Source organism: Gallus gallus, chromosome 8 (assembly GCF_016699485.2).
Source record: "Gallus gallus isolate bGalGal1 chromosome 8, bGalGal1.mat.broiler.GRCg7b, whole genome shotgun sequence".
Lineage (NCBI taxonomy): Eukaryota > Metazoa > Chordata > Aves > Galliformes > Phasianidae > Gallus > Gallus gallus.
The window spans coordinates 8373500-8399602 of record NC_052539.1 but is presented as its reverse complement, the minus strand read 5'-3'; the positions used below and the strand labels follow the sequence as shown (position 1 = coordinate 8399602).

At 37.8% G+C, this 26103-nt stretch overlaps 1 protein-coding gene and 1 long non-coding RNA gene across 5 annotated transcripts in view; one reads left to right on the top strand and one right to left on the bottom strand.

Annotated features, from left to right (window-relative positions):
* BRINP3 (BMP/retinoic acid inducible neural specific 3) overlaps positions 1-26103 on the bottom strand; it is a 211041-nt gene that overhangs the window by 118398 nt on the left and 66540 nt on the right. The gene's annotated exons all lie outside the window — the stretch shown is intronic.
* On the top strand, positions 15216-20236 carry LOC121111381. 2 transcript variants are annotated; one of them, XR_005862039.1, is made up of 4 exons: positions 15216-15727; positions 16951-17014; positions 17371-17481; positions 20113-20236. It is a non-coding gene; the product is annotated as an uncharacterized LOC121111381 (long non-coding RNA). The 2 variants fall into 2 exon arrangements; XR_005862038.1 differs by having other exon boundaries at positions 16783-17014.

Below are 26103 nucleotides of genomic sequence, written 5' to 3'. Positions count from 1 at the left end.
ATGTATATTTGTTTTATTATTGTGTAAATTCGGCTTAGAAAGTGAACAAGAATTTTAGAATGAGCTTAGTATAGTAAAAATTCATTTGTGAGAGCACTTCTTTCTACAGATCTGGAATGACTGATTACTCCTGTGTCTGTTTTTTACGTTTGAATTTCTAACTGCACACTATGTGTATCCTAGTAGATTACACTGTACTTTAAAAGCTAAAGCTGAAGCAATACTCACATCAGGATTGTAAATGAGATGTAGTGTATCAGTAGATTAAAAAAATAAAAAATAAATTAAGACATTTTTTCAGTCCTAGCACAGTACAATATAGAAGGACAAAGATGCCAAGTGTACGTACAACTGGAGTTGTCTGAAGCTGAAATGAGAGAGGCACTGTACTTTACTTTCATTGGTATTTTCAATGTACTATGTTTTTCTCTTCATTAGAAAGCAGAATTTCTAACAGTGCCTCTTGCAGTTCATTCCTCTTTATTCCCTTGTATATGCACAGTTGACACGTGGTGGCAAATATTACCTTCTGTTACAATTCAGTGGAACTTCTGCCTTCTTTTCCCAGGTGTCCAATTTACAGTGGAGAAGTAGCTCATAGCAGTCACCTTCCTCTGAGCACTCTGTTTATCATTTCCCTATTTCTAAGCTTGATAGCTTCCCTATGAGGAAGCACAAGATAATTCTGTTTTCTTGCATGCGTATTTTCCTGCTATTTCTTTATTATCTGCTAAATAGCATTGCGGCAAATACTTAAAGGAATTGTCTGGGATAACAAGCACTACACATCTGAGAATATGCTGAGATGGATGCATATGCGGCAACTATATAATTGCTTCAATATTAGGTTGTCCTTCTCTGGATTTGTTTTCCTCTCTTGATGTGTCTTGTCACCATAGCTTTAGTTTGGGAAATAACTTCTATTTCAATTACTGTACTTCTGAAGTATTTCTACATTGGTTAGGGTATCAAGGAGATTGTTTCCCCATTAGGACTCAGTCCTCACTTGCCATCTGCATTTAAGCAATTGCATACACACCTCTGACAAAATCAACCTCTCTCCACAGGTAAAAGGCTTCAATTTAAAGTGTATTTCTTCCCTTGATAAATCCTCACACCTTTTATCATCGCACAAGTACAGGCACAGAGAGTGCTCACAGTTACCAATTTTCAGAGCTTCCAAGGAACTGCTCTCAGGGGGCAGAAGGAAGGTCCTATCGCCTGAGCAATTCAGCTTTTTCATGTATGGTGATAATCTTTTTCAGGTTTTCTTTCACTGAAAGTCTCAGTTTTCTCCATTTGTTCCCAGTCAGCTTTCATGGTAAGGAATTACTCATTATAATCACTAGCTTTTCTTCATAAGATATTGCACAGCTCAGAAATGACTTTGAGTGTGCCCTTCCCCCATTTTGTCAATCAGTTGGCATGGTGACACAACAGCTGCTACAAATCACAGGAAAGCTGCTTAACAAGGACATTTCCAAGAAAAGTTCATGCTGAAGAAACTACTAGATTCGCAATCATAGCACTTGTTCTTTGGGCCACTGTGCTCTTACAACTGCAACTAGGAAAAAAAATATTTTGGAGATATTGCAATTGATGCATGAAAATGCTTGTTTTGAGAAACAAGCCATGGTGTGATCTGATGCATTTACATTCTGGTGTTTCCTGGCTTTCATGATGATCAGAGATGATGCCCACAGATCCAGCGACACTGAGGTGCAGCTGATGATGCTGCCTCAGCTCTGTCTAGTCCTTGCCCACCAACTGACATCCCCAACAATCAAAAATAGAGGTAAGCTCATCACGTCCATTCTTTCTAAGGTGATCTCAGCTCTGGAAATCATTAGATGATCCTACAATGAATCAAGTTGTAGTGTATTTAACAGTATTGTGCACCAGAAGTAGAGCAAAGTACTCTCCTCCCCTCATCCTGCTCAGGACTAGATAGAGAAAGACTAAAAAACACTGCCAATGCATTTTAGTACTGGATTGTTTGGATTATTTGATATTTAAGGATGGTATGATTTCCAGACAAGTGCCTCATCAGACCTGATACCAATTTTAAATGTCCTGTGTGCATTTTCCTCAAAGACCTCTTTTCATACTTCTCCTGGGTCCCATTTGGAAACTCCTAGTGAGTGTTATCTGAGGATCAGAGCAGATTCTATTCATTCATTTAACTGGATTATTCTTTTCTGAGATCCTTATTTTTCAGACTGTCATTTATTTCTTGATTTTTGTTAAGAACATTGAATAGGTGAAACAGATCATTTCCCTGGACCCTTCCCTTCCCCTAGCAGCAAATATGTCACACATAAAAAAAGTAATTTATTGACTATTTGCATTTGTAGCTAGGAAAAAAAATTAAAACTGAAATTCTTAATTCTTCTGTTTTTAAAAAGAAGTGAGTGTCTCTTTTTAAAATTACTAATACTCCTTTGAATTGAGTTTGAATTTGACTTGAATTTGATTCTGGATGTGCCCATTTTCTGCTTAGAACACACTTTTTTGCAAATGCACAGTATTACCATTAAAATGAGGTTTACAATGAAAATGCTGACACAGTGCAAGCAGAAAAGCTAGCACCATTGAAATCAAGTAGGATTAAATAACCAGAAAATAAGCAAGAGTTGAAAAACTCAAGATAATCAGGTGCAATATAGTCTCTCATACATATTTTCTTCTTACAGCTATGACGCTCTCCTTTTGCAGCAATGAGATGCTAACATGGTTAACTTATGTTTTTTTGGAAATGTTACACCATGTGCTGAGAAATGTGTTTCCAAGTTCAGTTATTTGGCAAATCAGAAAGCATTTAAAATTAGACAACCACACAACCATACTATTGTTCAACATGACTGGGAGTTTCAATCCCGACCTTTCTTTCACATCCTTTTTTTTTTTTTTTTTTTTAATTGTGATTTAATTTATTATTTCTATCAGTGATTTTACATGCTTTTCAAGAGTAAGCTGAAAGTTGTTCCAAGAACAGATCATTATCTGGCTGTTCAGGAAACAACTGGCAGACATGGAAATGGCACCAGGTCTCTGGTATCTGCCTGTAATGCCCTCCTAACTAATCCTTACTTTTTCTTTTGCCTCAAAACTGTTTAAGTCATGAAAGAAGAAACATCAACAGACTTTAATTCAGCTTTTACTGTTGTTATTTATACATACATGTATGTATATTCTTGGCATGTTATATATATGCATACATATTCACGGAGGACAGAGTCAAAGAGGTAGTGCTTTACAAAAAGGGATTTTTACCTATTTTTTTTCTTTTTCTTCTTAAAAGCACTAAATCTGGAAAGAGCATCAATACTGCTGAAAATACTGAAAACTGAATACTGAAAACTGAATATTGAAAATACTAAAAGAGCATCACCACTGCTGATATTGATTCAACAACTGAAAATAGCAACAGAATGTACATAAAAGTGCTCTAGCTTTAAAATACTCAAATAAGCTCTGCATGTTAGGAGAGTTGTGGTTTTACTTTGCTTTTAACTTTCAGATTTCCACACTGGGGAAAAACTGAACTGATGTTTGTGTCACTGAACGTAAGTAGTGTGGCTTCACTGTGGAAACCATGATCAAACTAGACAGCAAAATCCCTCAGATCCCAGTCCTGTGTGTATTCACAAGACACAGGAGTTCATTCCTAGCCTCATCAAGTTCAACAGTAATTCTATCAAGATCTGAAGCTAGTTTGAACACAAAGTAAAAAAAAAAATAAAGTGTACAAAAATATGTTAAAGATATTACAATCATAGACAAAGTAAATAATCTGTCTTCTGACACATTGTTGTCAGTTTATCTCAGAGCTGTTTACAAAGCAGGTGACGAGCATGAACCTCATTTTAAAGGTGACACCCACAGTATAAATTTTCAATATCATCCAGTTGGCCAGCAAGGTACCTGTTTTCCTGACTGGCTACCTATTCAGTTAATTCAAAATGGTATAATATAAGCTATCTCAGTCATTGATCTGTCTATAGTGAATGATAGGGAAGCAAAGCCAGGAATAAGAAAACATCAAATGAGTAAGAGCTGTAACTGTTGCTTTTAGCGTTTTCCTTCATTACCAAAATGTTTATGCAATATCTGATGACGTGTAGGTAAATGGAAAAATGTGATTGATATTTATTTATTTATTAGCATGATATTCTGCCTCCTTGAGCTGTTTCTGTAGGGCAATGTAGGTCACTGTCCACTGGCACTGGAGAGTCTGTAGTTCATGTTTGTGTGCAAGTTATGTTCAGTCATAACAATGACATTGCTCTGAGAAAGTGAAGAGAGAATCCCAGAATCTTTTACTCTATAAAAGCAATTGACGGAGGGTGATTCCCTACTGCAGGAGACAGAGAAACCTATATGCTAACCTGACCTGTTTAGAGCAGTTTGTTGCCTTGCAGGGGCTCAAAGATGAGATGTCATGGGAAGAATACAAAGCCTTGTCCACACATCAGACTATTAACCTCTGTTGCTCTTGTGTGTCAGAACTGATGTTACCAAAGGCAAAGTGGAAACCATCATAAAGGATTTCAGAGCTCTCAGGATGGTGGCCAAGGGTCTAAGAGTCCAGGCTATTTTCTCCTCAAGCCTGCCAGTTGGGGATGAAGATGAGAGAAGGATTTCACAAGTTAACAATTTGTTGTGCCACTGGTCTTGGCAACAGTCTTGTTTTCAGTGACCATGAGACCCAGTTTGAAGATGTATGACTGATAGGGAGAGGTGAGATCCACCTTATTAAGCAGGGTACACGTCTCTTTGCTAATGGTTTGACTGGCGTGGTAAAGTGGGCTTTAAACTAGGAAAGATGGGAGGAGAGTTACAGAGACAGAGTGGTCAGCAAAGCACAACTAAGGTTGGGATGCCTGCAGTGGGTCCATACTGCTATGGACGTACATACAGGACATGGCCATGGAGGATCTTCTTGTACCCCTTCCAGGAAACCTCTCTGCTGAATTACCTTTCTGAAATTCCAGTACACCAATGCACACAGGGTGGGGAATAAACAGGAAGAATTAGTAAATCAGTATGTGGACATAGGCCACGATCTTATTACAAGAACATAGTTGAATAGCTTGTATGACTGGCTATGTGCTTTTTAGGAAAGACAGGCTAGGAAAGCAAGGTGATGGAGTTGCTCTTTATGTGAGAGATCAACTGGAATCTATCAGCCTTTTCCTAGAGGTGGATATAGAGCAAGTCAAGAGCTTACACATAAGGATTAAAAGTTAGTCTAACACAAGTGACACTAGTATGAGTAGTTTCTACAGGATAATTTATAGGGATGTTAGTGAGGCTTTCTACAGACAGCTGGAAGTAACCTCAAAGGCCTTGATTCTCATGGGGACTTTAACCAACTTTATATCTGCTGTAAGGACAACACAGCCAGGGACACACATTCTGAGGGGTTTCTTCAGAACACTTATAAATTTTTGACACAGGTAGTGGAGGAGACAACAAGATGTGTGCTGCTGGACCTTGTGCTAACAAACAATAAAGGAATTGTGGAGTCTGGGGACAGAGTTGACAGCAGAGACCACAAGATCTGAATGATTCTGCTTAAGTGGGGAGGTTGAACTAGATGATGTCCAGTGGCCCCTTCCAACCTTAAGTGACCTGTGTCTGTGCAAAAAAGAATGCCTATATTCAGAGTTCTTGAAAATATTGAAACATTTGTAAAAACAGCTGGAACCTCTGTGACTCTCCAGAGAAACAGAAAGTTTTTAGTTCTATGATTCTTAAATTTAATATTTTTAATATCATTGTTGTTGCTTATAAAGTGTATGTTTCAGAGATCTTCTAGCTTATGACCTATTCTTATTTTTGTTGTTGATCAGTCAGAACTGGAATAGATTCTGCTATTCTGATAAAGCTTAAACTCTGAACTGGTCAGAGGAAGAAGAGAGAGGACAAAAACAGAGAAGGGAAAATTAATTAATGTAAAACTAAAGGATGACAGAAACTCAGTGCTTAGACTATAATGAATATTTTTCTCCATCTGATTGGCCCTTCCATTTTCTCTACTGGCAGTTTGCACTTCCAGCTAAGGTAATGTGAGAAAAAAAAATCTTATATTCAATTATCAGTGATATACAGGTAAATGCATTTTTTTCCTCTTCAACATCTTCTGAATTATTTTACTACTTTTCATGGTACTTCAATGACTTGTACTAGAAAGCAGAATATAATTAGTACTTCTCAGATGAAGAAACAGAGGAAGGAGGTTTAAATGAGACACAAAGGTAGTAACTGAATGAAGACTATGATGGAAGCCTCTTTTAATCTAAGCCAGATAGCGTGGCAGGGTCCATGTGCTGGATGAAGTAGCACTAGAGCTTTTTTCGTCTCTCTTTGCTCTCATAAGCATCAGCTAGATAAGACACAACAAAATGAACTCTCACTTTTTATTTCAAACCATATTTTGATTCTGTTTTGCTTAAAAAATGGGGAGGATATTTCGTGTGCATGCTTAAGTTGACTAGCAAGGGTAGCAATGATTGTGAAATGACCCTCCAAAAAAATTTAATTGCAGCAATGAGATTAATTCTGACCAAATATGGCCACAGATATCTCTAAGATTTAGTCAAGGGGCCAGTTTTTCATCTCTATTCCTTCAAGCTTCTGCACAAGCTTCCCTGTTGTATTCAGACTTCCATGCTGTAGAGGGTGCACCAGCAGAGATACCACCTTACAGATTTTCTCAACTTTGAGCTGGTAAGACTCTTTAGTCAGACTTAAATATTTTGAGATTTTGTGTTTTCATTTCACAGTTAAAACCAAGGGAGAGAAAGCTGGCAATCTCTTCTGTGTGGCAATAATAAACCATTTTCATTTTAATCATCCAAATCAGTTATTTTACTTAGCTTCTTTAGTTCTCTATTTCCCAGCTGTGCTGTGACTGAATGACAGTGTGACACTCTAGAGAATATGTCTGCCCAATTATGAATTCTGTTCAGTTTTGTGAACACTATTTGTAATTGCTATAACCACAGTGGATTAAATCACCTTTTTTTTGTGTGTGTGTGTGCAAAATTGCAACACATTGTGAGGATATAGTCTCAAAGAAATCAAATCCTATCAACACTGAATGGTTCTTCCCAGCTTGAATAATGATGTTATTGCCTGCAGGGCCTTTGATTGAAATGGATTTCACAAAGAAAACTAAACCAAGCCTGGTCTGTCAGATACCCAGAATTCTCCATGTTATACCTAACCCTGTGATAAGAAGAACTGTTTCACACTACTTGTCCAAGACAGCATGGGAGCCCTGCTTGTTAGCCTTCAACATAATTTGGAAATACTTTGAACAAACAAATGTTATACAAGAACATTAAAATAAAATACTTTAATAGGTAAAGAAAAAGCTGTAAATGACTGTTAGCAGCTTCTGTCAGCTCTTGGATCTCTGAAAACTAAGATTTTTCAGTAGTGGGCACCTTTAAAAAAAACATTAACTTAGGTAGGAGAAGCAGCATAGCTGCACAGCATGAATTTCTCCCCATTGAGTAAGTCAGTGTACTACTTGACTATATGCCAACTGGGGCTCTGGAGTAACTAAAATACTAGACGTGATTGCATTCCATTTGCAAAGGTATTTATTTACACTATACAAAGATGTCAGACTGTATGGTGTAATGATATGACTGAACCAGGCTATTCTAGAATGCCTTCCATGCCACATTCAACCATGTTTAGTCCCAGTACATCAAGCCAATGGAGAAAAAATCTTAAGTGAGGAAATAAAGTTAGAATCACGGAATCAAAGAATATCCTTGTGGAAGGGGATTCACGAGGATCATCAAGTCCAATTCATGGCTCCACACAGGAACTCCCAAAATCCAAACCCTGTATCCAAGAGTGTTATGCCCTTCCACTCCCTGTGAGGTTGCTGTGATGCCTCCCCTCAGCCTCCCCTTCTCTGGGCCGAACAAACCAAGGGATCGCAGCCACTCTTCATATTTCTTGTCCTCTAGACCCTTCCCCATCTTCAAAGGATGCTCTCTAATACTTTCATGTCTTTCTTATATTGTGCAAACTTGCACCCAGTGGTGGAGGTGAGCAGAGCAGAGTGGGACACCTGGCAGTTCTGGGCCTGATGCATCCAAGATATGGTCAGGCCTTTGGCTCCAGGACACACTGCTGGCTCAGATTAAACCTGCCATCAACCAGAACCCCCAAGATCCCTTTATGCATGGATGCTCTCCAGTGTCTCACCTTCCAGTCTGTATAACCAGGACTGCCTCATCCCAGGTGCAGAATCCAACACTTGCTCTCATTAAGTTTCATGCAGTTCTATACGTGCCTTTCCTCTCAGCACTAAATTCCATTTGTGAAACAGTATGATGTCAGTTATAGAATAGCTTCAGGCACAAATTACTTGTTCCAAGATATAGTCAGGCTGTGATGTTTTTTTCTGCTGAGTTCAGTGAGTTTTGGATTCCGTCCCACATCAGCAATTTGGTTCTCTTAGTACGAAAATGAAATGAATTCCAAAAATGTTGTTAAAAATAAGAGGATTTAATAGCTGTCAAAGCTGTACACAAAGATACAAATTGGCCAAAGCACAGGTAGAAAGATGGTAACCATCTGGATAGTTTTCTTGTGTTAACTACATGTCCCTCTGGTTTGGGGCTCAGCATTTCATTTTTGCTGATTGCAGAGGCAAGCACAAGACACCTGAGCAAAAGTCACACTGGGACCTTTTCAAAGGTCCGGAGCTCTTTTATATGGTCTCCAGTTCAACACCTTTTGCTTGCTGAAATATTGCCAAAACCAGCCTTTGTGAGATTTTGGCTCACTATTTCTGCATCAAGTTATTGGGCACCACAAAGGGATCAGCACTGCTTTCATATTTTAGCCAAAGTTAAGGACTTGCCAGTTCAGTTCCACACGAGTTCACACTTGTTGATCCGATAGCCTAAGGAAACGTTCTGCCAAGAGACCACTTTTCCAGTTTCATTAGGTTGCTGGGCAAAATTCAATGCAAAAGCTGCTTTAACTCTGGTAGTTGAATGTCACTAATGTTCACATATGCAAGCACTAGACATTTGCAAAGTTAATATTTATAAGCTCCAGCTCACTACAAAGCTTCCTGAACCTGGTATCCATAGTATGTCAGGTATATACAAATATCACTGTTAATCTGTATTCCTGGCTGTCTGTACCATCGTCAAGGCAAAGGCCTTTGGAAGGCCTCCAACTCAGGCTGTCCATATGCTGGATTGGAGCAACAGCACAGGACTGCATAAAGTTCCTGTCTCTGCACCTTTTCTTGATCAGATGATTAGTATACACATTTCTGTAATGCCAAAAGAACATCAACTATAGATTGCTGAGATAATAGGAGACCTTTTTGAAAGTGAATGCCTCAACAACTGCACCTAAAAGGTAGCAAATCACAAGCCCCAGTAAACTCTCTAATCCAAGGATGTGCTCGTGGAAATTCAGTATTCAGAATCCCAAAGCCTGTGCTTGGTTTGGGATGATCTTGAAGGTCAGATTTCTGTATTTCATACACTCTTTGATTTTATAAATTGTACATGTGAGTCTTTTAGATCAGAGGTATGGATGCTTGGAGGTCATTGAATCTTCTGCATTGATATGAGAGAACAAGGTTTAGGGACATAGTCTATCCAGCTTTTTCTGTTGTGACCAAAGACTTCTTGATGTAGAATCACTTCAGTAACATGTCTGTCTTTATTGTAACATGTTTGACTTCATAGTCTAATAGTGTATTTAGTATTAATGTCATGTAATTTAGTGTACAGGTCACATGTCCTGGTCTTAGGTCAATTTGTCATACATTTCTGGTATATGGCTATTGATGGAAATTAGATCTATTGTAAACAACAGTACAATGGTTTCATGGATTATTCTTAAGTAACAGAAAGTAATTTTTGGTTTACATCCTTGGAAGACACATAGTTGTGACCCTTCTGACAACAGTCTGTATAAAAGTTTGGCATAGTGCAAGGCTGAGAAAGTTGAATGCAAGATATGGGGAAATGGATCACAGAGACTGCTGTAGACAGCCAGAGATATGAAGAGCTACCTTCACAGTGGATTACAGAAAAAAAAAAAACAACCCAAAAGATAAAGAGCATGTAAAGAAGATAGACTTTGAAAACACTTTTGATTAGAAAAATAAAAATAATTACATTTAGAGTCTGAATAAAAGCCGTCTTTTGCTCTCAGTATGTTGTACTGGTAAATTCACTGATAATAAGAGTCTTCTTGTTAGTAAACACAGGGAAAAAGTGGCATTAAAACTTCTGGCATACAGTCAGGAAGATTTAACCATATTGTAACAAAAATTAAAAAAAAATTTGACTTGTCAAAATATTTTCTGATAAGTACAGAAGTACACAATAAAGGAAAAATAGATTAAAATTTAATAACCATTTTAATTCTCCATTTTTCTTCTATCTTTATGCGTCTTTTAAACTGGGATATTAAAACAGCCTGGAGAATCAGACAAGTAATGTTAAGTTACACAAATGTCAAGCCCTGTCCTCAGTTTTGGGTAACTGAACAAGTCTTGGGAAATGAACAGTCATTACATGAAACAGTGCTGCATTTAACAAAAAAGCACAGTGTGAAGAGGATCTTTATCCCTGCAGCATGTGTTTGGCCTTGCTGCCAGATGGAAGTGCATACAAGGATGTGCATTTGTCACTCATCCCCCAGGCATGGGGTGGAGTAGAGTGGGAGCTATTCCCCAAGTCCAGGAGTGAACCCAAATTATAACTGCTGTGCCAGGAAGGAAGAGGGAGACTTCTGCATCCTGAAGCCCAATGGATTTGGCTAAGCAGAACTTCAACAGAATTTCCACAGGCTGTGACTTCATCGAAAAAGTTTCAAAAACCTCCTTAAGAAACCTCTTGTGCCATTTACATTAACAACATTAGGAAAGTAGTGCCTTCTGATATTTTTGTGGTGATTCATCCTACAGAAACTAACTCTAAAAACATACGTCTTAGCATATTTAGAAAAGATCATTAAGCTCTTTCTGATTTTTAAATAAAATACTGAAATCCCCCTATGACCTGAACAGATGGAATATAAGGTTAATTTTTCTCTGATTACTACTCTGTTTCCCTGAGTACGCAAATAGTTATTCTTCACTCTTTTAAAAGGCTTCAAAGGAGCTTAGCTGTACAAATAATTATTCATTCACTTGTGTGAAAAGTGCTTTAAGTTTTACAGACAAAAATAAATATCTAGGGAGATTAAAGGGAAACATCAATCAGAAATAGCTAGAAAAAGCTTTTTTGAGCATTTCTGCCATTTGAGCAGTAGGGGCATTTCTTTTTCTTCTATACGTAAAAAGGTCAGACTATGCAAACTTTGACTAATCTGCATGTTTACTGAAAAAAACTAACAAATCTTACTGCAAATATATTATTTTACATGTGAGCCTGGGAAGATCATGGAACAAATCCTCCTGGAAAGATATGTTAAGGCACATACAAGATGAGGAGGTGATCCAAGACAGACAGAACAGCTTCACCAAGGGTAGACTGTGCCTGACCAACCTGGTGGCCTTCTATGATGGACTGATGGCATTGGTAGAAAAAAAGGGAAGGCAACTGATATCATCTACCTGGACTCGTGTAAGGCCTTTGATGTGGACTCACATCACATCCTTATCTCTAAATTAGACATATGACAGAATCACAGAAGGGACATTAAGAGATCATTCAGTCCAACCCCCCTGCTAAAGCAGATTCCCTACAATAGGTCACACAGGTAGGCATCCAGATGGATCTTGAATATCTCCATAGACGAAGATTCCACAATCTCTCTGGGCAGCCTGTTCCTGCTCTCGCTATATTTTAGTGTACAATTTTCATGTTGTTAACTGTTTTTCTACTCCTCCCTTCCTTTTTTTTCTCTGATTTACTTCATAACCTTATACCCTAGGAAACAGATTCATTAATTTTGCTCATGCACTACATAAAACAGCAGCCATAGCTCTACTTCACTTTTTTTTCTTCTTCCTATTGTCATTTGAAAATGTCAGGACCCAGAGATCTAAACAGTCTGAGAACTAACTGAACCATTTGTTTGTGATAAAAACAAATGTTTTCAGGCTGCTAGACAACTTCCAGCATCTGCATTATATACTTTCCAGTGTGTGACCTTGACAGATCAGACATCAGCTTCTTCCTGAAAGAAAACAAGGAGAAGAGGAAGGGGATGGAGTGTGATATTGCAGCTTCATTTATCTGAAAGTGTACTTCTGTTTTTTCAGCCAACCAAACAGAAGATTCTAGGATGAAACGCCCATGACAACAAGAAAATTAAAAGCAATCTGTAGGTCAGATTGGATTTTTTTTTTAAGATGACTTAAATAGGATGCATGTGGCATACCTCAGAGACAGTGCCAGTATTTTTCTCAATTTGTTAGCATTTTCAACAGCCACCTGAAAAATTAACTACAGTCACATGAGTGTTCAAAGTGTAGGATGAAATGTTTGCTTTCTATCAGATACTTTACTACAGACACACTACAAATAGAATAGCCCAAACAGGAGACAGTCTTGGGAAGGCATATTTTGCATATAGCTCAATCTGCAAAAAGTGTGAATTATGACTAAAGTTTGGATGTGAATTAAGACTTTGTGGTCTATATTGACTGTTCATTAAAGAAGCTGTTTGGTTCAAGTGTCGTAACTCCTGTTACTGAGGTTACATTCGGAAGAAGAATAAGCACAATAAAAAAGACAGGAGTATGAAGGAAATGCATAACTATATGACTATGGGAATGGCTTTAGCTACAATTTTTGAGTCCGTGGAAAAGGACTGAATCTTTTAGTTGGATCAAATCAGAGCTTGTATGAATAAAAACTGAGAGAAAGAAAACTTATCCCAGAAAAATTTATTCTCTGAAAGAAAGGCCAGTGCTGGAACAGGCTGCCCAGGGAGATGGTTGAGTCACCATGGAGGTATTCAAAAAATGTTTAGATTTTGTATTATGGGACATGGTTTAGTGCGGAAATATTGGTGGTGGGTGGACAGTTGGACTAGACAGTCTTGAAGGTCTTTTCCAACCTTAGTGATTCTATGATTCAAATAAATAGGAAGAAGAATGTGACTCTTTGAGGAGTAAGAGAACCAATTGCAAGATTGGTTTAGGCACCTGGACCAAATCTTTTCAGAGTATCTTTACGTGGGATCAAGCCTCGATCTTGTCTGTATTATATCATCATCTAAATTGTCTGCCTTATGCATCCAAAACTCTACCTGAAGGCTGATGTTAGCAGTCTGGGGAATCTAGTGCTGATAAGTCTGGACCTCAGAATGTCTGCCACGGGCAGCACAGCTTTCTTCTAGATTCCCAGACTTGTCTTGCCTGGAGCTGAGGAATGCTATCTGTAATTGCTCATTTCCCATTTTCCCTAAAGAAAGTCAGCTACATTCCAGTGCTGCTAGCTCAAGAGTTTTTGAGGGCTGGAAGGAAAGTTCTTGGGTATTTTAGGGACAGTGAGAGATAAGGGAAAAAGAGGGAATAGAACAGATTGCACAGAGAATGAATTAAAATTTTTAAACAAAACAATAAAATGTTCTCAGATGCTTGTCTCACAAAAACATTTTGTCCCTTCTCCTTTCATAGAATCATGACAGGCACACACAGATGCACACAGGTAGTTTATGTATTTGGCATCAGTGGGTCCTGTGAGAAGAGACCAGGGGTATCCTGGTGCCAGCAAGTTCCTGCTCCTGCAGGCTCCACAACAGGAACACTGCAGCCACATCTGAGCCCATTAGCAGTGCTGGTGACACCTCTATGGAAATACAGTTTAGAAAGCAAAAAATGCTATTGCATGTGTGGAGTGGGGGAAAACAGGTGTGAGAAGCAACTCTGCACCAGGTTTAGGGAAAAAGGATAGGGAGGAGATGCTCCCAGTGCCAGAACAGAGGTTCCTGGGCAGCCCATAAAGAGACTGACACTGGAGCAGAGGAAAGCGTGAGGAGGAAGAAACAGCAGAGAGGAGTTGTTATGAACTGATCACAGCCCTCTGTTCCCCATCCTTTCACTGCTCAGGGCAGAGTTGGAGGTAGAAAAGCCAGGAGTGAAAGAGTGATGCTGAGCCTGGGAAGTTGCTGGGGGGGAAGGTGTTTCAGGTTTTGCATTTCTCTCTCAACTTCTTATTCTATTATTAATTCCTAATAAATAAAACAGACTTTCCACAAGTTGAGTCTCTTTTGCACATTTTGAGGTGTGAATTCCCTGTCCTTATCTCAGCCTCTGAGCTTTATTTCCTCTTATTTTTCCTGACTGTCCTGCTGATGAGGGGGAGTGAGAGAACAGTTGGGTGGGAGGCTGGCAGCTGGCTGAGGTCAAACCACTGCAAAACAAAAAATCCCCAAAATTCTATAGTGAGAGTTTAACATCATGTCTAAGATCACCACAAATTTCCTGGCCTTTCAAATACTTTCTGCTTTCGCAGACGTTGCATTCCTATTTAGTTTGTAGTACTCCTAATTCACGATTTCTTGCACTGCATTGCAGTGACCTTTACTGAGTTGCCTAGTTCTCAGATATTGCTAGCATGCTACATCACTCATCCATTTTTATTTTTTTTTATTGGCACTTTCTTTTGTCATTTAACCTTTATGTCCTCTCTGTTGTATAGACAGCTATAGTAGTAGAGGGGAAAAAGGCAAGCTCACAAATTTCTGAGTTTGGCAGCTTCCATCAGTGTAATACAGAGTGGAGAAAGCTCAGCATCAAAGCAAGAGTTCCACACTAACATGACAAATGATGCTTTTGCTGCCAAAATCTTCAACAGAGAATAAAAGGATTTGAAGATAGGATAGGTGATTCTTTTTTATCTTCAACCTGACAAACATTTTGTTTTCAGCCCCTCTTTTTTCTTCCAGTGCGTATTGCTGTGCAAAAATTCATATTAGATGTGTCTTCTCTCAAACTCAGTGCCAGATGAAAAAAACCCTCAAATCCAAGCAAAAAAGGCACAAGAAGGACAGATTGCTGAGATGCAATGGGTGCCACTTCCCTGGAGACTTTCAAGGCCTGGCTGGACCAGGCTCTGAGCACCTGATGGAGCTGTGCATGTCCCTGTTCACTGCAGGGGAGTTGGAGCAGGTGACCTTTAAAGGTCCCTTCTGGCTCTAAGGATTCTATGATTCTGTGATTCTGTGACATCATAGATGTATGACCTCAGTAACATGGGTATGGTGGATGGAAGCACAGTGGGAGATTATATGCTTCCTTTAATTCTAGCAATAGCAAAGACATAATTTTGACTCTCAGTACATCTGATGAGTTTCTCATAATTACTAAGAAAACACCCTATGCATTTAGTTTATTCATGTTTGGCAATGACCATGTCTTGAATTACTGACATGTAATATAGAAAAACAGTTATTTAAATTCAAATTTAAAGAATGTATTACTGAAGTATAACCTGTAATATCGAAGAGTGTGATTTCCCAATTGTGAAATGGTGTAACAGCAGGCCTTACAAAATACTATCACAGTACACACTGTTTGCAGAAAGAACTACTGTGGCTTCTAAAAAGACTTTCTATTTAAAAGATTAAGAAGCTTGCATTATGCTACAGCACTCCTTTGGATAAGTGCAAGGGGCTCCTCTGTTCCAATGAGCTGCTACTCACAATCTTTCATGTGTGAATTTGTAGGTTGGTTTTATGGGGAGGTTGGTAAAAAGGAAAATACGTACAGGTAAACATAAGGAACTCTTAGAAAATAAAAGCCATATTTTCAGCTGAAAGTTATTTTAAAAGTGTAGTAAGGAAACAGAATATATGTGTACTATAGCTATGAGTGTTTTTTAAAATAACTACTTTTTATTGTGTTCTGTGAGATATTAGCCTTTCAAAGGTTCAGCACAATAATATCCATAGAGTTTGCAGTAACCAGTAAGTAATGCTTATTGTGTGTATGTCACCCATAAAGATATCATCCAAGAAGCCACTAGGTGTAAAGCCAAGCTTCACAATTTCTCATTGCATAAGCTGTAAATAGTTGGCTTTCCATATGCTGAAATCTTTACTACTAACATTAAATGTCAGCATCTCCATTAACCTTGTATCTTCTCTGTCAGGGTCACACTAAGTTTTTCTTCAAGGGGAATAAGGCACCTAACAAACTCTTATATATATCATTTTTTTAAAGCTATTTTTTTTCTATGAGGTCAAAATTATTAATGCTTTAGTCAACTGCACATGGGGATGTGTAATTAAACTATAAAGATATAGTTTAGTGACCCTGATACTGTACTTGATCAGGACACCCAAAAAAATGAGGAAAGCACTTTGGCTACAGCAAGTTTAACTTCCCATTAAATTGATAGCTGCAATCATTTTCAAGGCACAACGCTTATGTCAAACACTAAAACGCAGATGTTAGAAAGCATCAAACTTTGTCAATGTAAGGCACATTCATGCTCAGGCTTCACTTAAAGAAACCTCAAGATCCCCAGCTTGTGTTGTCATTGCTGCATTACAGAAGATATTTAGTACAGATTTTTGGAAACGTGAAACCCCTGAAAGTGTCCAAACTAATGGGTATGAATGCTTGTTTATCCATCCTTATTTCTGGAAATAAATTAAATATAAGCAAGTGGATACAAATTAGATAAATGCATCTATTCTGAGTGCTCATCATTTCATCCTTTTAATTGAGAGTTGGAATGAAGTTTACCCTTGCCTCTGTCTACAACAGTAACAACAGCAAGACCTACTAATTTCTGTCATTTCTGTTTTCCTGGTTCTCAGTAATACCTTTGCCCAGTAGGTGACTTGTTCTGAAAGTGTTACTGTGTCCAGCCACGACCCAAATATCCCAGCACAACCAGGCAGCCTCCAAGACTGCTATTCCAGTGCGGCATATAATAATATTTCCCAGATGAACTCCCTGAATGAAACAACTTGCCACTCTTTCAGATCGCCTCAGGAGATGACAGGAGCTTCTTTCCCTGAACTGGCTTGGAACACAGAAGTAAAAACAGTAAGAAACAGTAAGAAACAGTACCCACAAATGACCTCTGCAGGGACTCATTAGAGTGTAAGGGAGAGTATCTTCAACTGTAGTCAAAGTGATACAGTCATGGTGATTCTCTCCCAATAGAAGTGATGCTATATACTGTCTCCAGCATAGAATCATGGAATCACCAAGGTTGGAAAAGATCTACAAGATCATCCAGTCCAACCGTCCACCAATCACCTTGAGGTCTAAAAGAATTTGAGTTTGAATTGAGTCCCATTTTCTGCCAAGACATGGTAAACTGCTTACCCTTAGTAACATTAAGTTCTCATGTTTGCATAAAAATTGTCACTTATCACTAATCTTCTTCCCCTTTACAGTTCCATGGCATTTGTATTTCATCTATGCACTTCAACTCTACCCATCACTATAGTGTCTGCTGGTCTTTCATTCTCTGAAATTATAATGGAGGAGAAAAATTATATATGAAGGTTTGGATGGCATTTTCTTTTTCCTAGTGGCACCATGGCAACATTAATTTTATTCTGGGAATTGACTGAGTGCTGCCAATTGTTGGCAGAGTGTTGTTAATGATTTATAAATTATTCTTTTAATTGATTAAATGCACCTAATGTCCTCCGGGGGAAATTAAGCAAGCTTGTATTTATATGCAAGTAAGCCTAAAACTGTGACTATTAAAAATCAGAATGTCAGACAGAATCTTCTAGGCATTTATAACAAAGCACTTTTCAAACACTTTATTGCCTCTAAACTTATGTACTTGATCCCTTGAGTAGGATAAGTGACATTAACTTTATTTTTGAGGTCTGGGGTTGACATGATTGCTCCCTCGATCAACTGCTTCCTCATAGACATTTACATTTAAGCATGCTTAAGTATAAACTCCTCCAAAGGGTCATAGCCAAGCCAAGATAGATTATTTCCATGAATAATTCTTGTGAGCTATGGTATCAAATGCTTTACTAAGTTCAGATATTAATCTAATGCATTCTACTGTTCTCACCAGAATATGGAAATTAGAGTCAGTGGTTTAGAAAATTCCTCAGTGAGGCTGGAGGTCCTTGTGGCTGAAGATATGAAATATAATATGTCTTTTGCTGCAAGGATGAATGGATCAATGAATAAAAATGGGATAAAAAAGCTACATCTTTTCAAAGCTCCTGAAGGGGTAGGAAGTCTGATTAGAGTACGTGTATAAATTTGCCTGCATGCATGCTGGTTTGACAAATCCACATCAAAACGTAAAGCATAACATGAATAAGATACATGTTGAATTCAGACATATTAAAAAATATTTGGGAATTAGATTCTGGCTGACACTGTTTCCTTTGAGTGATGTCTTCTAGAATATAACTGTAGTAATGAACTCAGTGGAAGGCCACAAAATCAACCATTAAAATTTCTAATATTAAGTAAGGCTAGGCTGAGGCTGAGATTTGTGTAATTAGTATACAGAGGTGGAAGGTTTTTGTTCTGAAATCATCAGAAGAAAACTCCAGAGTGACTGAAAAGCAGAGTCAAGTTCTCTCTTTGCAAGCTTGCAGTCATTACTTTCCTAAGGTACAAAGAATGGATTGGATACAGCTGCTGCTCCTTTATTTATGTGTGAATTAGAGTTTGCTTTTAGAATAGTGCTACTAAACTCAGTAGTGCCATTATTTGTGTCTGCAAACTTCAGTTTTATCCATGAGAATAGTAAAGGGAATGCAACTCCAAGACAAATGTTAAATTTATTAGTTGCAAATCTCTATATATTGATATATTATTGATATATACATATATTTCCATATATATCTCATCTCTTGCCTATGCCTCTCCCCCTCAACAGTTTTCCATGGGATATCAAAAAAATAATACTCAGTGGATAACTGTGATAGTTATTACTTTCTTTTATTTGAGGCTTATTTTACATATGTAGTTCACTAGAACAGCAGCTCATCTATTGCTCAGAATCTCTTCAGCTACTGTAAGATTCTGTTTTCACTTCCTAGTTACTATCTCTTACTGCCCTTGAGACAAAACAATGTGTGAGAAGATCTTCTTTTTCTGAGAGGGTTCTTAGGGAAATACTTGTTCCTCATATGCTACAATAGCGTCATACAGAGCTTGTTTGAATGTGCATTTATTTGTACTCCTGGAAATGAATTAACTATTGTACATTAAAGAGGAATTATCTATCTTATAGCTGAATACTTTTCAAATATGTACAAGGAAATATTGCTCATGAATAATCTTGTTCCAGGACTTTTGCAATGCAGTATCTTGCTAAAAATTCTAAAATTATGGGAAAATGAACAAGAGCTCCTTTTTTACGTGACAAAGTTTATTAAAAGTACATCACTGAAACTTCTTTTAAATATGAAACTCTCTTACATTAGTTGCAGGTGGTATTTTTCCCTTTTGAATTTCAGGAGCAAGAATTATGTAGAACTGTGGCAAACTTATATCTTTCTGTGTTAAAAACCTGAGATTCCATTTTCTCCTCCTAATGAATGCCAGGAGCTTGGTAGCTCCCCCAAGGACCACATTCGTGGTTATAACCCCAAGTCTTCCATTCTTAGAAACAAAGGGAAAATCTAAGTCCAAGGAAAGTCACAATCTATGAAGAATCACTGAATATAAAGACTCCACTAATAAGGCCTAAAATAGATGTAAATTAGAAAGACAGGAGAAGTAGCAACTTTTTCTACTGAGAAATAAAATAACTTGAATGTGGGCAGTGAGGAAGAAAGGTGATGGAAGCAGGAATGAACAAGTTTAGTAGAGGCAAAAGAGAAAAAATCTATAGCAGAATCTTGACATTATAAAAATATGCCTTTCCACTCATCTCTTATCACTTTAATTTAATGTAACTGTAAAATAATGATATATCTTCTGCAGTATAGCTTAGCCCTGTCTTATTTGTATGCATATGAGAATTTTCTAGCAAGTAAGCAGAACTTACCCTTGCTATAAAAACCTCAAAGCTCAGATAGGTTGCTTCAGCAGCTCGAAATTAATGTATTAATACTCCCATGCATGTATACTTTTTGATGGTATTTCCACTGTGTTTGCATTGCATAAGCACTTTTAGCACTGATGTAATATCTTCTGTTTTACAGATGAACGAAACCAGCTCTGGGCAGTTACTCAAGATCAAGATGAAAGTAAATTATCTCAGAAAATAGGGGAACACCATGAAAGTTCTGTGCAAGTGTGACCTGAATAAAACATGGTACACAATGATCAGGAGATGAAAGATATTCTTGGCTAAGCCAGCTGGATAAGTCTCTGATTACGCCTTTAGAGAAACACTTTCTGCTTGTATTCCAAACTGCAGATTTGTGTCTCCTCACTCATATCCTCACTGTAACCAATTTTAAATAGGCTGAAGCACTTTCATCCTGTCAAAAGCATCAACCCAGCCTGTGTTCATGACATTCAGATTTTGCAAGTACATGCCCAATAATGCTGCATCGTGCAGGGAAAGAAATAGTTGATAGTATTAGTAAAAACATGCTTTCACTTTTAAATTCTAAGATACTAATGCTTCATTGCTGTATTTCTTTAGTCCTAAACCAAACGTGACAAAATAGATTTGTGACTTTTACTTTGAAACTGTAATCTTTTGGAACTATGCAGTTTCTATTTGTGGCTTTCACAAATGTTTTAAAGTGGTAGTGTTTCTATATGATAGATTTTTCTGTAAATATTACAGGCTATTGCACAGGTTCCTGTGCAAGCGAATGCAGCTTTTCATCTGAATTACATAAACTCTTACAAATACATTAATAAGTACAATCAGCTTTCAATTAAATTTACATATAATTAGAAGAAGGAGAATTTGGATGTTGATGGGGGTGGTGGTGGGTGTATATTAATGGAAATGGATGGTAGGAGAGTTCAGAATAAAGTTGTTTGTCTCTTTCAATTAATCAGATTAAATAAAGCACAATATTTAGGATCCTTTGCACCCTTTCAGCAGGAAGCAGAAGAAAGTCAGCTGCAAAAGGTGTTTCCTTAGCATAATCCAGCAAGAAGACACTCCATACAGCCCTTCCAACAACTTCAGCTCCTGAGACTGTGGGCAAAGGAACTATAGAAGATTCTGTGTCCTGACTCTGGTCCAAACCCATACTTCAGGTTGAACTGAAGCTTGGGCTCTCATGCCAAATTTCTGTGTTATACACAAAGGTGAGTACTGAAATTTCCTATTGCAGTGTTGCAGTTTTTTATTTGTACTGCAAGCCAATACTCAGTGATACAACTGCTCAGGAGTGTGGGTACGCTTCAGCCAACTGAATATGTGAGTATTACAACTGGATTCTTCCTCCTCCTGTGCCCAATCTTTACCATGAAGCCTAGAATCTCAATGATGCAAATTGATTTTTTTTACAAAAGTAATCTTCTGCTTCATGGGATGAGTTTCATGTGTTTGGAGACTGACCAAATAGTGGAATGGAGAAAAAGATGTGATAAGCACTGATGACTCACTGCAGGAATTCAGGGATGGCAAAGTGCAGAGAAAGAAATGATGTTGTTGCTGTGTGTGCCATCTCTTGTCATCACAGGGCATGAAAACCCATAACCCCTGCTTTCTGATTCAAAGTCCCACCAACATTCACCTTAGATATAGTGGTTAATATTGTGACCAATTTGCTCTACAGATCTTTGAAAAAGCCCACACTTCAAAGACCTGTATTTACCAGAAGACAGAATAGTACTCCTGAGATCTTCCGATACTCTTTTAATGCCATGCTAAAAATACTAAATCATAGTGTAACATCAACAGCAAGACTGTGCATTTAAATGCCCTTTTAAAGATGGTACTGTTTCTGTGCTACCTTTGAGGAAAGGTTCCTCAGCTGCGGTAAAGAAGGGCTAGTCTTATTTACTAGGCTTGATGAGTCCATCCATTTACCTGTCTCATGAATTAGCTGCTAGCTTTCTTCCCTGAGGAGAAAAATAAAGACACAAATCTTAGGTTGACCACAGAATAGCTAGAGAAATCAGAGCCTACACAGCTAGATTGAATAGAATTAATACTACTGTATATACCTTGCTATGTCTTCTGTGAATGATAATACTTAAGTCATTAGTTTTATGTTCGCATATGGAGGCAGAAATTTTAATTTAGCTGGCAACATACAGAAATGCATTTCATAACCTGTTCTTTATTTCACTGGCTATGCATGAGCTTTCAAATCTGTGTTGTTTAAGAAAGCTATGAAGGAAATACAATGGCTGCTCCAAAAGTAATGCTTCCTATTTTATGATGTTGGAACACACCATTAGAGACAAATGGTGGTGGTATTGCAGTATTCTGCCATATTCTGTATGTTATTCCTGCCAGTATCCCATTACATTTTGTTGCCATGTGACAGATGGCAGCAGAGGGGCAGTCTGACAAAACAGCATCTGACATGGAAGTGTGTATGAAGCAAATGTGTGTCACTGAATTCCTCCATGTGGAAAAAATGGCACCCACTGATGTGCATCAACGTTTGATGAATGTTTATGGAGACCAAACAATGGATGTGAGCACAGTGTGGTGGCAGGTGTTGCATTTCAGCAGTGGCAGAGGCGACAGCGGGTCACCTCCACTGGTGCAGATATTGATGAGCATGGCATGCGAGCTCTCTTTCATCACTGGTGAGAGTGTATAGCTAATGGTGGTGGCTATGTTGCTCTATCAAATAGTGTTATTGTGCTCTTTGTATCTGTTGTAATTTGCATGGAAATAAAGAGAAGGCATTAGAAGAATTTTAAAATTATTAATCTGCACTCATTATAGTTATTAACTTATGCAACCTATGCCTGGGAGTTACTAGATTGTTATTTGGTTGTTAGCAATACAAATGGTTGCTGCTGTGAACCTTGTCTCTCCTTCCATGATCCATGCCTTTCTGTCTGGCTTTTCTTCTCCTCTGAGTAAGCACATGATAACATACAACTAAATACCAGATATAAATTAAAAATTATATTTCCAGTGTAACTTTAGAATAATATATGCTCAGCTTGCTTTTCTGGATTTTGTGACCCAAAATGACGATCGTAATTAGCTTGAAATGGCAAGAGCAAAAGTGCTTAGAATTTACTCAATTTCTGGTTCTGAGGTAACTAAAAATTTAGTCTTGTACTAAATAGCTCATAGAAAGGTTATCAACTATTTTGGATGACTATACATATTTTTCATGATTCATGACATATAAAACACAATATCTGTATTCGAGAAGAACATATGGTTACAAACACAAGGGGCACTAGAAATTGTACTGACTGATTAAAACATGGGGTGTCTTACCTCCATCCATGATATCAACATCCTCGAGGGAGAAAAGAATGAAAGTTCCATTAATGAGCTGCTAAACCAGTGTGGACTGATCTCAGAGAGGCATGTCGCCAGTATTACCTATTCATACAGACTGATAGTAAGTGCTCCCAAATACTAACATAACATCAAAGTACACGTAACCGTATAGCAAAATAGCTACTTGATTCCATAAGTATGTGCATCATGACAATAAAATACTGCGTAGGACTAAGTTTAATAGCATTAAAAGCATTAATAGCACAAGATTAATAGCATATGCCAAGTTCTTGAAAAATTACAGTCACAAGTAGCAAATTCTATATTTACAGCACACTGTGATGACAAAATGCATGGTAAATGGTATGAAGAATGCTTCAGTTTAGCAATCCTTAGGTATGTTATCTTAAGTCCTTCTGGTTTTGTTGTTGCAGGCTTTTGGTTTTTTGCTAAAAATCTTTGTGTTCTGATACTGAACTATGCAGGTCACTTTCTGGCTTTAAATACTGTGAAAAACAGAGACTGGCTAAGTACTTAGTAAGGCCATTGACAGCTTATGATGACAATCTAATTTAGAAAGCAATAAATAGTGAAAAAATTGTCTGCCTGTGGGGAACTCCTTACAGGAAGATCCAACACTGTGTTGTAGGTGCAGCCCAAGGTGGCATCACAGCTGCTAGGGGCCAGACCAGCCATCACCCAGGTATTTGGTGTTTGGACTACCTGGACTATCTCCTTGGGTCCAAGATGACCATCTGGATGGACTGGATGAGCTATTCCAGAGAAGGCATGTAAGATATATGCATGTAAAAAGATCAAAATTTGAGAACAGAATTCACTGTCCATTTGCTTTTCCACTTAGCAGATAACTTTTACTTCTATATGACACTAAGTTATGTTGTTCTGTTCTCATGGTTATAAGCTAAATTCCCCAGTAAAAGTTTGCTTGAAGTTGAGCTGCAAGCTCCAATTACAGAGTGGAAGAGAAAGGGGAATGAAAAAAAAAAAAGACAGAAATCAAACTGATACAGGTCCAGTTCTGGCAGTTCATGGCTATACAAACTTCAAATAGAAACAAAAACAAAAACAAAGCAACCGATCTCCCCAAACTGTCTTTAGCTGAGGGCTGAAGTTGTTTTTTTTTGTTTGTTTGTTTGTTTGTTTTCGTTACTTTTAGCAATATTCATTTATATCAGGTGTAGTACAGGCAGTCAACCATTGCCAGCTCCCTTATAAGGCCTTCCAAATAGTACCTTAATTGGCAAAGTAACATGAGGATGACTTCATTAAAGATTCAGAGATACTGCAGTAATGGGCATACTTTGAATTTCTATCACAAACAGAATATTTGCTTTCAAATCAGTAAGAGCTTTAGATGGTCACTCCTTAAGGCTAAGCAAATAGCAGCTGCAGGGGGAATGTTGGAAGATATCTCAGAACTTCTGGGACTAATCTTCCATTTTTATACTCAGTCATAAATTTAAGCACGAGACACATGCAAAACAAAAACAAAAACAAAAACAAAAAACAAATAATAAAAAAAAACAAACCAAAAACAGCTGCTAGGTTAATTCTAAGTATTGGTGAATGTCCTAAACATGAGAGCTTACCAATGAAGGAACAACTTATTTTCCACTATAGATGAGTTTCCACAATAAAAATGACACGGTTGCCAACTATGTCCAACTTTACTATTTTACACCATCCATTTCCCTTCTTAACCAACCAAACAAAACAAAACAAAAAAAGCAATCACTTCATTCAATAACCTCATTCTCTAAAGACATGCCATTTTTCAGTTTCACCTTCAAGGTCTTAAGAGCTGTTTGATTTTGAGATCATAATGTGTATAGAAGGCTAATTTAGTGACACTAGGACAAAAATGGAAAGCGGCAAACTCAGAAACGGATTTGAGATAAGAGTTGACATGGCTTAATGGAGAAAGATTTGCTACTCTTGAAAATGCTGTTGGTTTTAGAATTTGTGGTTAATTTCTCACCTTTAGAGTCTGAGATGTAACGTGAAATAGTCACGCTCTGTTTTAGAAAAGGTTTTTGTAGCAGGGAGTCTGCATAGGTGGCCACTGTGAGGATGTCAGAAGTTGCCCCATGTTAGATAAGAGCCAGCTATAGATGGCTCAGAAAAGGGTTCACTAGTGGCCACAGGTGAGCCAGTGAGTGATGCAACAAGTGAAGCTGGTTGCACCTGGATCGGCCTCACCAATAACCAAGCATAAAATGATTACAGTAATTGAGTACTGAAATTGCAGCACAGTGAATTTTTACTGGATTGTCATCAGATAAATATGCATCAGATCAGTGTTTCCAAATCCACAAAATAATGCAAGTATAATAAAATAAGCTCCTTTAACTTTCACTTAATCTGCTTCCCAAGCTTTCAGAAAGTCTCCTCTAGCAGAGAAAGCAAGATAGAGTTGTTGCATAAAAAATAATGCTCTTCCATCATATCAGCAATTCTTTTGTCTCTTTTTGAGTGAATGAAGTGATAGTCTTCTGCCTCCAATTCATTATCGTTCGGATATTTCTCAAATCTGAAAGGTTCACCTGGCACTAAATATATCTAACTGATATTATCAATATGCTGATGGTCTCCAAGCTTACGATATTCTCAGCAGCTTTGAAGATACATCAAATTTTGTCCATAGAGTTCTCATTGTCTAAGGAACGCTTTGGTCAGTCAGTAATCAGGATCCAGTTGACACGGCATTGATTTTCCAAAGCAGGATTAAGTGCTTCCAATTTATCAGCAATATCCATTAGTCTTTGAAGCAAAGAACATGCTT